Here is a 12352-nt window from a genome sequence, read left to right as displayed (position 1 = left end):
AGTCTAGAACTGCAGTCCAGCTGCCCAGTTATTTTCTATTTCACATACTACTTTTCCATACGATTTCAGTTTGCATAAACTTTTTAAAACAGTAAAATTCAAATTTATGGAGTGGCCTGCTCTAAATTAAACTCATGTCAGAAAATATCTTTTAATTTTTCTTTCTAATGACTGATGCATTTTTATGAGTTTTATTGTAAACAATGTTAAAAAAAAAAAAAGCAAAGTGATACCAGTGGGAGATGATAATAAAGACATACACTCAAGTCACGATAGTAAAATTCAGAATTATGCGTGGTAACGTGTAATGTTCCCTATTTCTCTTACTGGAGTAATCAACTAAAATGCTCCAGGATAATTCACCATGTCTGCATGTTGCCTGTGCTCATTTGCTAGGTAAAATATCCTGCATCTTTTTGTGCTCTCTTCAACATGTCCAAAGTTGCGTGTAGCTCTTTCTGCTCAACAGCATGACCAGATTGCTGAACTCTCTCTGCCAAGGGCTTTATCTCACTGTGAATGGCTATTTGCAGTTACTGCCTCACATGCACTTCACATTACACTGATGATGTTTAGATTTCATCTGTGTAGCTGCCATAACCTTGCTCTGTCCTTGAATGCATTTTGGCCAACCAGCTTGCACATGAATTTAGAAGTCATAATAATCTCTCTTCACCTGCAGGCTTTTACACATTACCCTTGCTGATTTTGCATTATGTTTACAAAGCAAATTATACTATCACTCCTACAGAGGGAAAAATAATCTAGCCAAGTTCTTTGCATACAGTAGATAAGATGCACATACCTACTCAATCTTTAGTGACAACATGATAGTTCATGAAAAATATGAAAAAAACACTGACAGTAACAAACCTGGAGCCAGACTTAAGCAAAAACCTGAAGGTAAAAACAGCAACAGCCATGTTGTGTAGGTATTCTTCAACTTTAAACAGGATGCTCTAGCGCCAAAGGACATGGTCTACTTGGTGAGTGAGCGTAGTAAGCAAAAGATTTGTGTAACACCTTAAAACATGCAGTAAACAAAAATAACTTGGCAGAGATGATCTTCATATAGGTGCACTCTTACTAGTAAGCAAGAAGCTAGGGCTTAGGAAGCGCTGGAGTTATTCTCACAGTCTCATTTACCCGTGGCTTGCTGTGTCATAGTCCTTTTTTTTTTCTTTTTAACTCTAACCACGTTCCTCAATTTCTCATTCTTCAGAATGGGGCTGCTGTAGTCACAGCGCCGTAAGTAAAAGAGGTTTGTAAGGTTTTGTGATGTTTTTCTGGGCACTACTCATCAGCCGCCTCTGCTTGAGAGAGTTGTTTTAGTATGTAGTTAGAGTAAGCTGTATTGCACAAGTGCTGATTGCAACCAAAACTGGAAAACGATTGGCTTTATATTTGCATGGAGAAATAACGTGAGAAAGTACTGGCTGCATAGTATCTTGAGACTTCTTTAAGATTTTGGCAAACTGTTCAGGTATTTTAAAAAGGCCCCATTTCTTGAGATGATAAATCATGATGAAGTATGATTTAGCCAACTTTCAGTGTGTTAAAAGCTCATAAAGATCAACTGCAACTACTATTAGAGAGCAGCTCATGTCTGAGCTGCTGAGACAAGGGGATAACTCGTTTGTGTACAGATGGCAATGCTTGCCTTTGTGGGGCTTCTGAGAAGGGAGAGAGACACTTTTCACCCTCACAATTCAATGTTTGATGGAACTCTAAATGCATATTGAAAAATGTCATAAGGTTCTAATTCACAAACTGATCCTCACCCACATATTAATGAAGTCACATTACAATTACATCAAGGTACTATAGCCAGGTTTGGATAAAAGCAAGCATGTATCAGTTTGAAACAAAATACCTATGCAATGCAGCAACTTTTGTTTTGATACAGGGAACTGCTGTTGTGTTTAAAAAATACTTAGTCTTTCTTAAATTGTTTTCCTTCATTTTTAACATTGATTTTGCCAGCATTTCATTCCTACTCAATGCTGTTATGACTCTTTTTTCCTTCTTTTTCTAGTTACGAGTTCGTTGTTGTTATCTTTGAATGGTGGGGAGGGAAATGGTACAAAAGCATGGAATTAGAACTGCAGGTCTCCCTTATTCTCGCTTCCAATTTGTAGTGTGCAATTATCAACATCTTTAACTTCATTAAAATAAGATTGTGTGGAATTTCTTTTTTCCTGCATTTTCTAAAGATGCTGTTACTTAGTTGTATGCTTGAGGAATTGGCTTTAATAATTAATGTTCTTATATCTTGTTAATCGTATTACTCAGTGAAAGTCTAGAAGCTAGGCTTATGTTAGAATTGGATTGCTCTTTATAACTGCACTCATTTTAGTTGAAGCAAAATCATTGTTCCTAAAAAGAATGTTCCCTTCCCATCAAACCTCCATTCTATTTGACACAGTGATCACTCACGCTCTGAGAATTTAAAAATCATTTTTAGTGATTTATGGACTGCTGTTGCTAATATTTCCATGATCCTGTTAAAAATGAGTGGTTTTTTTTTCCCTCAATGGCCAAGTTTTGTGTTTCAAATAAGCAATATGTCAATTAAACTGAAAACAGGTCTAAATCATGTATATACTAAAATTGGCAGCTGCTTGCTGGCAGATTTTATAAATCATCTGAATCTGTCTATATTGGAGGAAAATTAAAAACGATGTTCTGAATAATGTAAGAGTCCAGGAAAGGTGTAAGTTTACATGGAATGTCAAGTGAGATAGTCACAAGTGAGTTGAGTTCAAAATATTCCTCATTTGTATTTACAATGTTAGATGCACTTACATACACAAAAACATATCTAAGAATAATATAAGTGTTCTGGTGTGAGGGGTTATTTTGTCCTAGTTGCAGGACTTTGCCCTTCCACTTGTCCAACTGCATGAAGCTCCTGTCAGCCCATTTCTCCAGCCTCCTGATGTCCTTCTGGATGGCAGCGTGACCCTGGGCTGTATCTGTCATTCCTTCCCATTCTCTGAATAGTTTCATCTCTAGAGAGGAAGCTTCAGCAGCCTAATAAATCAATAGGGTCATTTTAATTTTCTGTCTTTTTTTTCCTATGAGCAGTGCGGTTTCTCTGGCATCTCTGGGCTTTGTGCTCAAAGGCTCTGGGACTAAGGAATCTCCTTTGTCTCTTGGCAGTACAAGAGTTCACAGCCCCAGCTGCCTCATACACCCCATAGAAAGACTGGACTTTTAGGAGATTTGGCTGAATGGGAGAATTTCAGGCAGAAGTTTTAAATCTGCCAAAAGCATCTGCTTTTCTTGTTTCATCAGAGGGAGACATGGTGAACTCTCTGTCAGTGACAGCGTAGTGATTCTGCTGCTTCCAGCATGTTGTAATGGAGGGGTAAGCAGCAAAGTTTGGCGTCTGTGTAGCATGAAAACATCTTTGGTTATGTTTGTCCAAAATACAGAACAGCAAACAGAAGCCCTAACCTTTCAGGTGTCCCAGTAGTAGCAAGAATTTTAAGTGCTTTTATAATGGAATGTATGACTGGATGTCTGATAGTGGGTTACTGGTCTTGGGTCTCTTCTGTGTCTAGTCTCATCGTTCCCCTGAATACTGGGTGAATCGGTGCAGCAAATATAACATCACGTGATTAGGATGGAGTGAAAACTTTCAGCCCTCATCATGACAAAGCCCACATCAGAATACCTTCAGGAGTGATGTGTAATATTCCATTATTCCCTATGGAATGTTCAGCAAGGCAAGCTCAGCTAAGCAATAAACCTGATGTAGCTATACTATATCTGCATTTGTGTAAATGAGGACAGGCTTTGGCACACTACCTTTGAGGCCAGATGTCTGCCTGCAGCTCACAAGAAGCAGCAAGTATTGAGGATATTTATAACCTGATACTTTTTACTTAAGTGATTCAAACTGGATGCTTTAGTAAATGTACTTTTCATTAAATTATTCTGGTAATCATACTATTTCTGTTTACAAGTTACTGAAACAGTAGTTTTTCTCAGTAAACAGACCTAGTACACTGATCTGCTTGTTTACAATGAACACTATAAAAGCTGCAGTATGTATTTCCTGCAAATAAGAGGTTTTTTTCTCCTTTTATGCACAGTTGTTCTTAGTGCATTTTATCATAGAGGAGATCACTTTATTAGTAAATCTAATAAAGATTTCAGCTGTTAATGCTGAAAGGGGGCATAGGAGTAAAGGATTCGGTTGGAAAGATCCCCACGCTCTGTATATACTGATGCCGAACACAGTCTTAAGGAGTAAATGCTGAGACTGAAACATCCTTCCCCACTGCGTAGATAATTTCATTAATATTCACAAGTCTGAGAACCTAGCTGCTTAATTTGTCATTAGTTACTGCTCTTTAAGTTTACTTCTTAAAATACTTCTGGTGCAATGTAAGTGCTGTGTAGTTAAAAAACAAACAAACAAACAACCATGGTTTTGTGGTGGGTGATATTCATTGCTGAACATCATTCTCAACATTGAACATCACTCTCAACATTGTTGAGAGTTTGTGACTCTTGGTTCTTTCCCTTTCCAGAGAGGCCACAGTCTTTGTTTGATTGCTGCATATTCCATGAATTCCAGGTTGCTTATTTTAGAGATTTTTAAAATTCATGTGTACCATGTAGGTATCACTTCTGAAGCAACAGTTCCATTGGATGCATGCTTTTCCTTAAAATTCCAAAAACTCATATCCACTGGGTATTTATGTACATGAAATATAGATGGTATTGTGTGCCATTTTGATTAAAGCACCAGCTGATCTTGGCACTGCTAACTGAAGATTTAAGTTGAGAGTTAAATCATGACTAGCAGTATTTGGGTCTGTGTTTGATAGAAATAGTTCTAACTGACACTTATGAAAAAAGCAGTTGTTCCATTAGAGTGTGAGGGAGGTCAGCACTGTCTGGTAAATGCTAAAAGGCTGGTATTTCTAGAACCCCATAGGGAGTGTTTGATGTCAGTAGTATTAAAACAGAGGTCATGCAATTGAAGTGTATGATTCTGTCTCAAGAGCACAGTCAAGGGAAAGTACTAGATTATAATGCACAGACATAGCGATAGTCTGAGTTTGTACATGTCCTATGAAAAGTTACAGGAAGTTTTATCTACCAGGAGTTACTTCATCAAGGAGGAAATGGGCTGATCAGAAGATTATGAACATAAAATACAAAAGTCCATAGAATTTTCTGGATTTATCCGGATTTACTGAACAGCAAAAAACAATTATATGCCTGTTCAGCTTAAGTTCTTCTTAACTTCTGTTTTACAGGAAGTTAAAACAAAACACACTTTCAAAAATATATCTCCTGATTTTTTTCTTGTAATAATTATATTGTAATATATGTGATTTCTGTGCTGTCACATCAAAATTTACAATGAGCCTATGTGGATTATGAATTGTATTCTAGTCATATTAATAAAACTCATGGAAAATATGGGAGAAAGTGGAGAAGTAGATGCTTCTAAGATTGGTTAAGACCTAGATTTAGATGCAAATTTTCTAAGTATGGTTTTGACAGTAAATATGATTAAATGAAATTTTCAGTGAGAGAGAGTGAGATTTGAGATTAATAGCGTTGGAACTTCATTGGTTTTCATTTTTCATCACAAGGGAATACTTGTTCAGGCTGTAAAAACAGCATTTTGACAAAACCTCTTTTTAATTTCATCATTTGACATCTTGCTGTATGAGTAGCAACAATGAAGTAGGTAGGTACTGAATTGAAACTGAAGAGGTACTTTTCTCACTAGTAGCTGGTCAAGATACAAGAGCATTCTAGGTAGGAAACATTTAAAGAGCAGGAAAGGTGGAGAGTTGTGTATGCTGCCCAGACGTGTGTGTTCTCCATCTCACTGGGCATTGCTTGAGAAAGAATCTGTTCAGACCTCATAGTGTTTCAGTTGCTAGCAGTGTTGTAGGGGACATTTTGTCAGATGAGTGAAAGGCCTCAGACATGTGAATTGTGGGAGTGCAGCATTCACTGCTACACAAGATCCAGAGCTGGGAGGCTTTAACATGGCACTTAAGAAACTTTTTTTGCTTTCTGCTAATCCTGGAAAAGTGACTGTATTGACATAAGGACAGTAATATTAACATAACGCCGTATCTTCTGTCTATGATTTCACATAGCTTCCAGAGGGCTTGATCTCTTGCCACAGTTTAGAAAAAGTATGTAAGTATACACTAGTAGTTTTCCATTATTATTGTATTAAGTTTTACTTCTGTTATTTTATTCCAGCTTTGTTCGGGCAAATGTTTAAAGAAAAAACACTACTCTAAGTGGAAGCCCATCAGAATTTATTTTTAAATAATCATTTTAATGTTGGGAATGTAGAGAATAATAGATCTGTGATAAAATAAACTTTAGTAGTTTATGTCCTTTTTTAATTAGAAGAGATAAAGTATTACCCATGAAAACTCTTTTTCATGCTCATTTTGGGCCACAATAGCTGCTTTTGTAGAAGGGGAAAAAAATCATTGACTCAGTGTACTGTTCAGTATCAAAATTAGTTTGGGATCTTTGCTGCCCTGGTAGAGCTTATCACTGTCATGGTATGATGCTGAGCCTTTGCCAAAGTGGGGTAAATAAAGCTGTCTTGCAAGTAAAGGACAGCGGTAGTCATAGATATGCTAGGTTGTTCCAGCTCAGCACTAACCTTACCACTCACAGTCCCACTTTCAGTGTTATCCAGGTCTTCTTCCTAGCCCAGTCGTAGCAGTCCACAGCATGCTTGGCCTCTCCTCCTTGCATGCCTGTAGCTGATTGACAAGCGTAAACAGGTACCTGTCCTATAACAAGTTTCGGGACTGTTGTGGATCCCGGTGCAGCTGGGGTTCAGAGCTGATAGCACCGCGTGTAGGAGAGTGTTAGGCTTACTGCAAGGATTTCTTCACTGCTCTCTGCTCTGCAGTGCAGCACTTCTCTTGTAACTGAAGTGCTGCACTGTTTGGAAGCTTAGTTATGTCATTTGTTTGATGGCTGCTATATAATTTCTGCCTCTGTGTTCAGTTATTCAAGTTTGCCTCCTGAATGTGAATGTTTGTCTTCACTGGGTGTCTGTTGCTGTTCCTGTGCTGTTGGGTATGCTTGAGAAAGGCACTGTAGCCAGAGTCTTTTTCACATGTGCTATGAGGCAGCATGCTCACAAAGGAGGTCTCCGTTCCCAGTGTTAATGACTCGCTCGGTGAATGTTAGCAAATTCTGTTGTGTCCATATGTTCAATATATCTTTCCTGCATTGTTTAATTAATCCCTAGTGCCTTCACAACTCTTGCACAAGGGATAGGATTGCTAAAACAAAATTAAATTCCAATAAGTGGGATTCTTTCATTGTTTAGTCACTCTTAATGTTCATTTTGCTATTTTGCTGTGAAAAACTGAATTGTAATATTAACTATAAACAATTCTGAATGAGAATCATTTGAATTCCCATTAACTGTAACTGGCTTTTCTTTCACTGAATATAAAAACCAGACTGTCTCTAATTAACTTCCAAAGTACTCCTTTTTACACAAAGACTATCCCAGGGGAGACTTGGCAGACCTCCCTGTTGAGCTTTTTTTCCACATTCCTGTATGCAGAAATGTAGTGGATGATTAGTTTAAAGCCACACCATTTGTTTGCTATGAGACTTCCCTTAAATGCGAGTGTTTTCATAAAGATGCCACCCAAGGGAGTGGAACTTCCTGGTTGTGCAGTGAAGTCTGGAGTGCAACAGGGGGAACGTTGTGAGTATTTGTTGAGATGAACACAGAGGAGTGCAGGGTACTTAAAGAGATGGTGATACCTGGGTAATACTAGGGTATTTATAGTAACTGCTTGCAAAAAATTAGTACAATAGATCGTCTCCATCACACAAGTAATTTTCCTCTCTTAATTCTTACTGCCTGGGTGTGATTTCTGCTGTTTGTCCTGTCATCTGTCCATTTCACTTTAAGATCTTGGGGTAGGTAATGTGTAAGGTAGGCACAGGTTGATCGAATGTGGTTTTAAGTTTGAAAGACCCAAGGATCTGTATAAACATAATTTAAGAAAAAAATAGAGATAGGTGACCTACGGGAGCTACAGCTGCAGTTGAATTCCTGTAGTGATATGTTTTAAGTTACTATATGTTGCTACACCATATGATGATTATAATTAAAGTCATTTGTGAAAGAGACAATACTGAAGTAGTGAGAACTGCATCTGGGGAAGCAGAATCTTTAGGAGAGGAACACTGATAGAAATATGAGCTGGAATGTCAAGTTTTCTTCAAAAAATATTTCAGTGACATGACCTTAATTGGGTACCTGCATGTTCAGTTAGTTGGCCACTGGTTTCCTTGTATGTGGTGTTTGCATTCATTCTTCCTTAGGCTTAGTGTTGCCTTTTGCCGTTACCGAGGTTGGCATCCAAGCCTGAGGATCAGTGAGCTTGCCAGTTTGTTATTTTTGCTGTTAAAAAATTATTTATTTTTTCTGTTTAATTCTCATAAGCATTGGAAGTGCAGACTGATTATATTAAATGGATCTGGGTCTTGATATCTGACCAGCTTGTTGATCTTAGTCAACTAACCCAGGAAAGATGGTTCACTTACTGGTGAACAGGATTGAAGTTAAAAATGGTTGACACAAATGATGTTGATGTTTTTAGTATTTTTAGTTCAGTTCACAAGACATGGCAAACAGTTAAGAAGTTCTGCCTTTCCAGAATCCAAACTATTGTTTTTTCCATTACTAATCATATCCCAGGCATGCAGCTGGTACCAGTGTTAATACCACTCTTGAATTGCATATGTTCAGTTTTGTAGAATAAAATATTTTGTTTCCTACAGAGAAAATCATTTTATAAATAAACTCAAGTGATTTGTTTATGTGGGAGATAGACTATACAATTCTAATGCTTTTTGTATCTTTCCCAAGGAGACAAAAATGTCATATCTTATATATTTTTGTATGAATGTTTTTCCTCTGTCTTTTTGTCTAATGCTGCAATAGAAAGCTGTGTTAAAAATATAGTTCAAAGAAAAATGATCTTAAACTAATCCTTTGAGTCAATTAAATAATACTGATCTCAGTAGAACATCCATTAGTGTACATGTGATGTTACTAATACAGCATGAATTCATTACAGCCAGGAGTAGCCCAATGAATTCCAGATGAATTCACAATAGTTGGATTCTTAAAATGCTACCAGGTTTACTTCAGGTTTTCTGTTTCCATGTATAATTAATACCAGAACCCAACACTGCTACCTGCTCCTGCATAAAAAAATAACAGTTGGGTAAACATATATATAAAATCAAACTGAGAACTTGAATAGGTGATTCTGAGTCATGGCATTAACCATTTGAAATATCAATTTTGAAGCCACCTGAAGGCATTAATTTTATGTAATCAAAACTTATTTATCTCTATCAGCACAAATCCAGACAACCCAAATGATCCAAACTATTTTAATACAGTAGATCAATAGCTTACATGAAAAGTAATTCATTTTGTATTTAGAGATACTGAAGTGTGAAATTGACTACAAAGCTGTACTTCAAAGTTGTCTGTGAAAATAAAAAGCATCTTCTGAGGTTGTTTTTTTTTTTTAGCCAGACAAACTAATCCCAGGTACTTCTTTTTGTAGGAGTGGCAAATCTGTTTCAGTTGGCACTTCTTTTAAAGAGAGAAAATCATGTAGTTTCATCTTGACACTGGTTGTACTGATAGATTATTATTTTTAGAAATATCTTACGATTTTTGGAAACTTCATATAATCATAGAATCATAGAATGGCTTAGGTTGGAGGGGACCTTAAAGGTCATCAAAGTTTCAGGTCCCTGCCATGGGCAGGGCTGCCACCCACCAAGTCAGGCTGCCCAGAGCCCCACCCGACCTGGGGTTGGGCACCTCCAGGGATGGAACATCACAGTTACTTTGGGCAGCCTGTGCCAGTGCCTCCTCACCCTCTGAGTAAATAATTTCTTCCTAACATCAAGTTTAAATCTACCTCCTTCTAGTTTAAAGCTATTCAGTCTTGTCCTATCCCTATCAAATCATGTAAAAAGTCAGACCCCCTCCTGCTTGTAAGCTCCTTTTAAGTACTGAAAGGCTGCAGTGAGATCTCCATGGAGCCTTCTCTTCTGCAATCTGAGCAAGCCTGACTCCCTCAACTTTTCCTCATAGGAGAGGTGCTCCAGCACTCTGATCATTTTCATGGCCCTCCTCTGGACCCAGCTCTGTGTCTTTCCTGTGCTGGGAGCCCCAGACCTGGACGCAGTACTCCAGATAGGGCCTCACAAGGGCAGAGTACAGAGGGACAATCACCTCTCGCTCTCTGCTGGCCACCTCTCTTTTGATGCAGCCCAGGATACAGTTGGCCTTCTGGGCTGCAAGTGCATACACTGCTGACTTATGTCCAGCTTTTCATCCACCAGGACCCCCAAGTCCTTCTCCACAGGGCTTCTCTCAGTGAGTTCTTTTCCCAGTCTGTATACCTACCTGGAACTGCCTCAACCCAAGTGCAGCATCTTGCATTTGGCCTTCTTAAATCTCATTAGATTATCATGGGCCCATTTTTTTGAGCATGTCCAGGTCCCCCTGGATGGTGTCCCTCCCTTCTATTTTGTCAGCATTTCATGTGGCACATTATATGTCTTAATAGAATCTCCTGCTATGTTTGGATCCATGTATCATCATGTGCTTTTAATTACATTATCCCAGCTTGATACTGGCCATTACCAGAATCAGACCTCCACCTCTGGCAAGTGTATTTACATTTGCAGGCATCTGTAGTCTCTTTTTCCATCAGCCTTTACCACATAGTTCACACAATGTCTCCATAGCTTAATAGACCAGATATGCATTTTGTGCACAGTTTGTCAGAAGGCACTGCACCAAGGGCATGGTAAAAATCATCTCCAGTACCTATTTAATGTGTCAGTTATGTGATGATGTAAATCAAGTCATGATTCCATTGAGGGCTGTTTGTTTTTCTGCAATGTGGAGAAGATGCAATCATAATATGAACTAGGAAGCAAGTTGGGACTTTTATTTATTTGGTGGTGATGTTGCGGTATGTGTCTGATACAGGTAACCTTCTCCTACCATATTCGTGAAACTATGGTTGTTTTTTTTTTAACTTCCAGCTCTTGTCCCAGCTGAGCTTTGTACCACTGGAGTCAGGTGTGCCAGATTTATGCCAGCACAGTTTTGTTAAACTTTGCTTATCCCTGGCAGCAAGGAAAGTTTACCAAGGTCCCCTCAGCTCTATCTGATGACAGCTTAGGGAAGGGAATGATGGTGAATATAAGAGATAGGTAAAGTATCAACAGATAGAGGGCAGTTCCTCTGTTCCTAAAAGCACATTTGCTCCAATTTAATTATTAGTTTATAACTCACAGCCAAGAGAATACAGGACACCTTTTCCTTGCACAAGTGTAGTATAGATAGAAATGCCTCACCGATGTCTGTGAAATAGAGCTGAATGACAGAGACTTTGTGTTAACATTCTTATCCCTAGGACCTAGTGTTTTCTTTTCTGGTAGAACATACAAATTATAAGCAGATTTCATTTTTTTCTCTAAAAGAGACCAAAAAACTTTTTTTTTAAATGTGAAGCATGTTAAAAAGTGTGATTAGAAACATATTGCTTCATAAAAGCTGTGGGATGAGATTTGTGTTAAATGACCAGAAACAAATGTGGCCACATTAGCTCTTTGCATCAGTAGGCATCAGTTCTAATGTGTATGGCTTACCAGAGTTTGGAGAAGTTCTTGGTGGTGAAGTCCCACTCAGGTTTGATATTAGGAAGAATTTCTTCTCTGAAGGAGTGGTCAGGCACTGGAATGGGCTGTCCAGGGAGGTGGTGGAGTCACCATCCCTGGAGGTGTTCAAGAAATGTTTAGATGTTGTACTTAGCGACAGGGGTTAGTGTGGAAATATTGGTGGAAGGCGAACAGTTGGACTGGATGATCTCAGAGGTCATTTTCAACCTTGGTGATTTTCTGATTCTGCATGCAAGAAGGGAGAGTTCCTGCTTTTTACTACACTTGTTTGGATTCTACCACCTTGTGTGAAAGCTCAGGACAGAGCTGGGTGGTGTACCAATGCGGGGTTGTCAAACATCAAGAATATTGCATTAAGATGTGCTGTTCACAGGCTTGTATCAGTAACAGCAATGTTCTGTTAACATCTATATCAGCTCCCTTTTTATGCAGATGTTTCCTTGATTCCCTTGAGAAAAAAGGCAATGCATTGGCTCGTTTAGGAGAAATTGTTGTGGCCAAAGCGTATTGGTGCTGACAGAACAGATATTCCATAATGTTATTCTTTAGTCCTGCCATGCACTTTGTGCCTCCTACATCAAGAGCACAAGCT

General features: G+C 38.4%; 1 long non-coding RNA gene across 6 annotated transcripts in view; it reads left to right on the top strand.

The window, feature by feature from the left end:
• LOC112532303 overlaps positions 1-12352 on the top strand; it is a 196909-nt gene that overhangs the window by 7915 nt on the left and 176642 nt on the right. Inside the window, exon 1 of one of the 6 annotated variants that reach the window (XR_006939071.1) lies at positions 7658-7735. The exons of the other annotated variants lie outside the window; for them this stretch is intronic. This is a non-coding gene — a long non-coding RNA (uncharacterized LOC112532303). Of the gene's footprint in view, positions 1-7657; positions 7736-12352 lie in introns of those variants that run through there. 6 annotated transcript variants of the gene reach the window in all.

This window comes from Gallus gallus, chromosome 4, assembly GCF_016699485.2.
Source record: "Gallus gallus isolate bGalGal1 chromosome 4, bGalGal1.mat.broiler.GRCg7b, whole genome shotgun sequence".
Taxonomy (NCBI): Eukaryota; Metazoa; Chordata; class Aves; order Galliformes; family Phasianidae; genus Gallus; species Gallus gallus.
The sequence above is the reverse complement of the archived record's forward strand: the minus strand, read 5'-3'. Positions and strand labels throughout refer to the sequence as shown.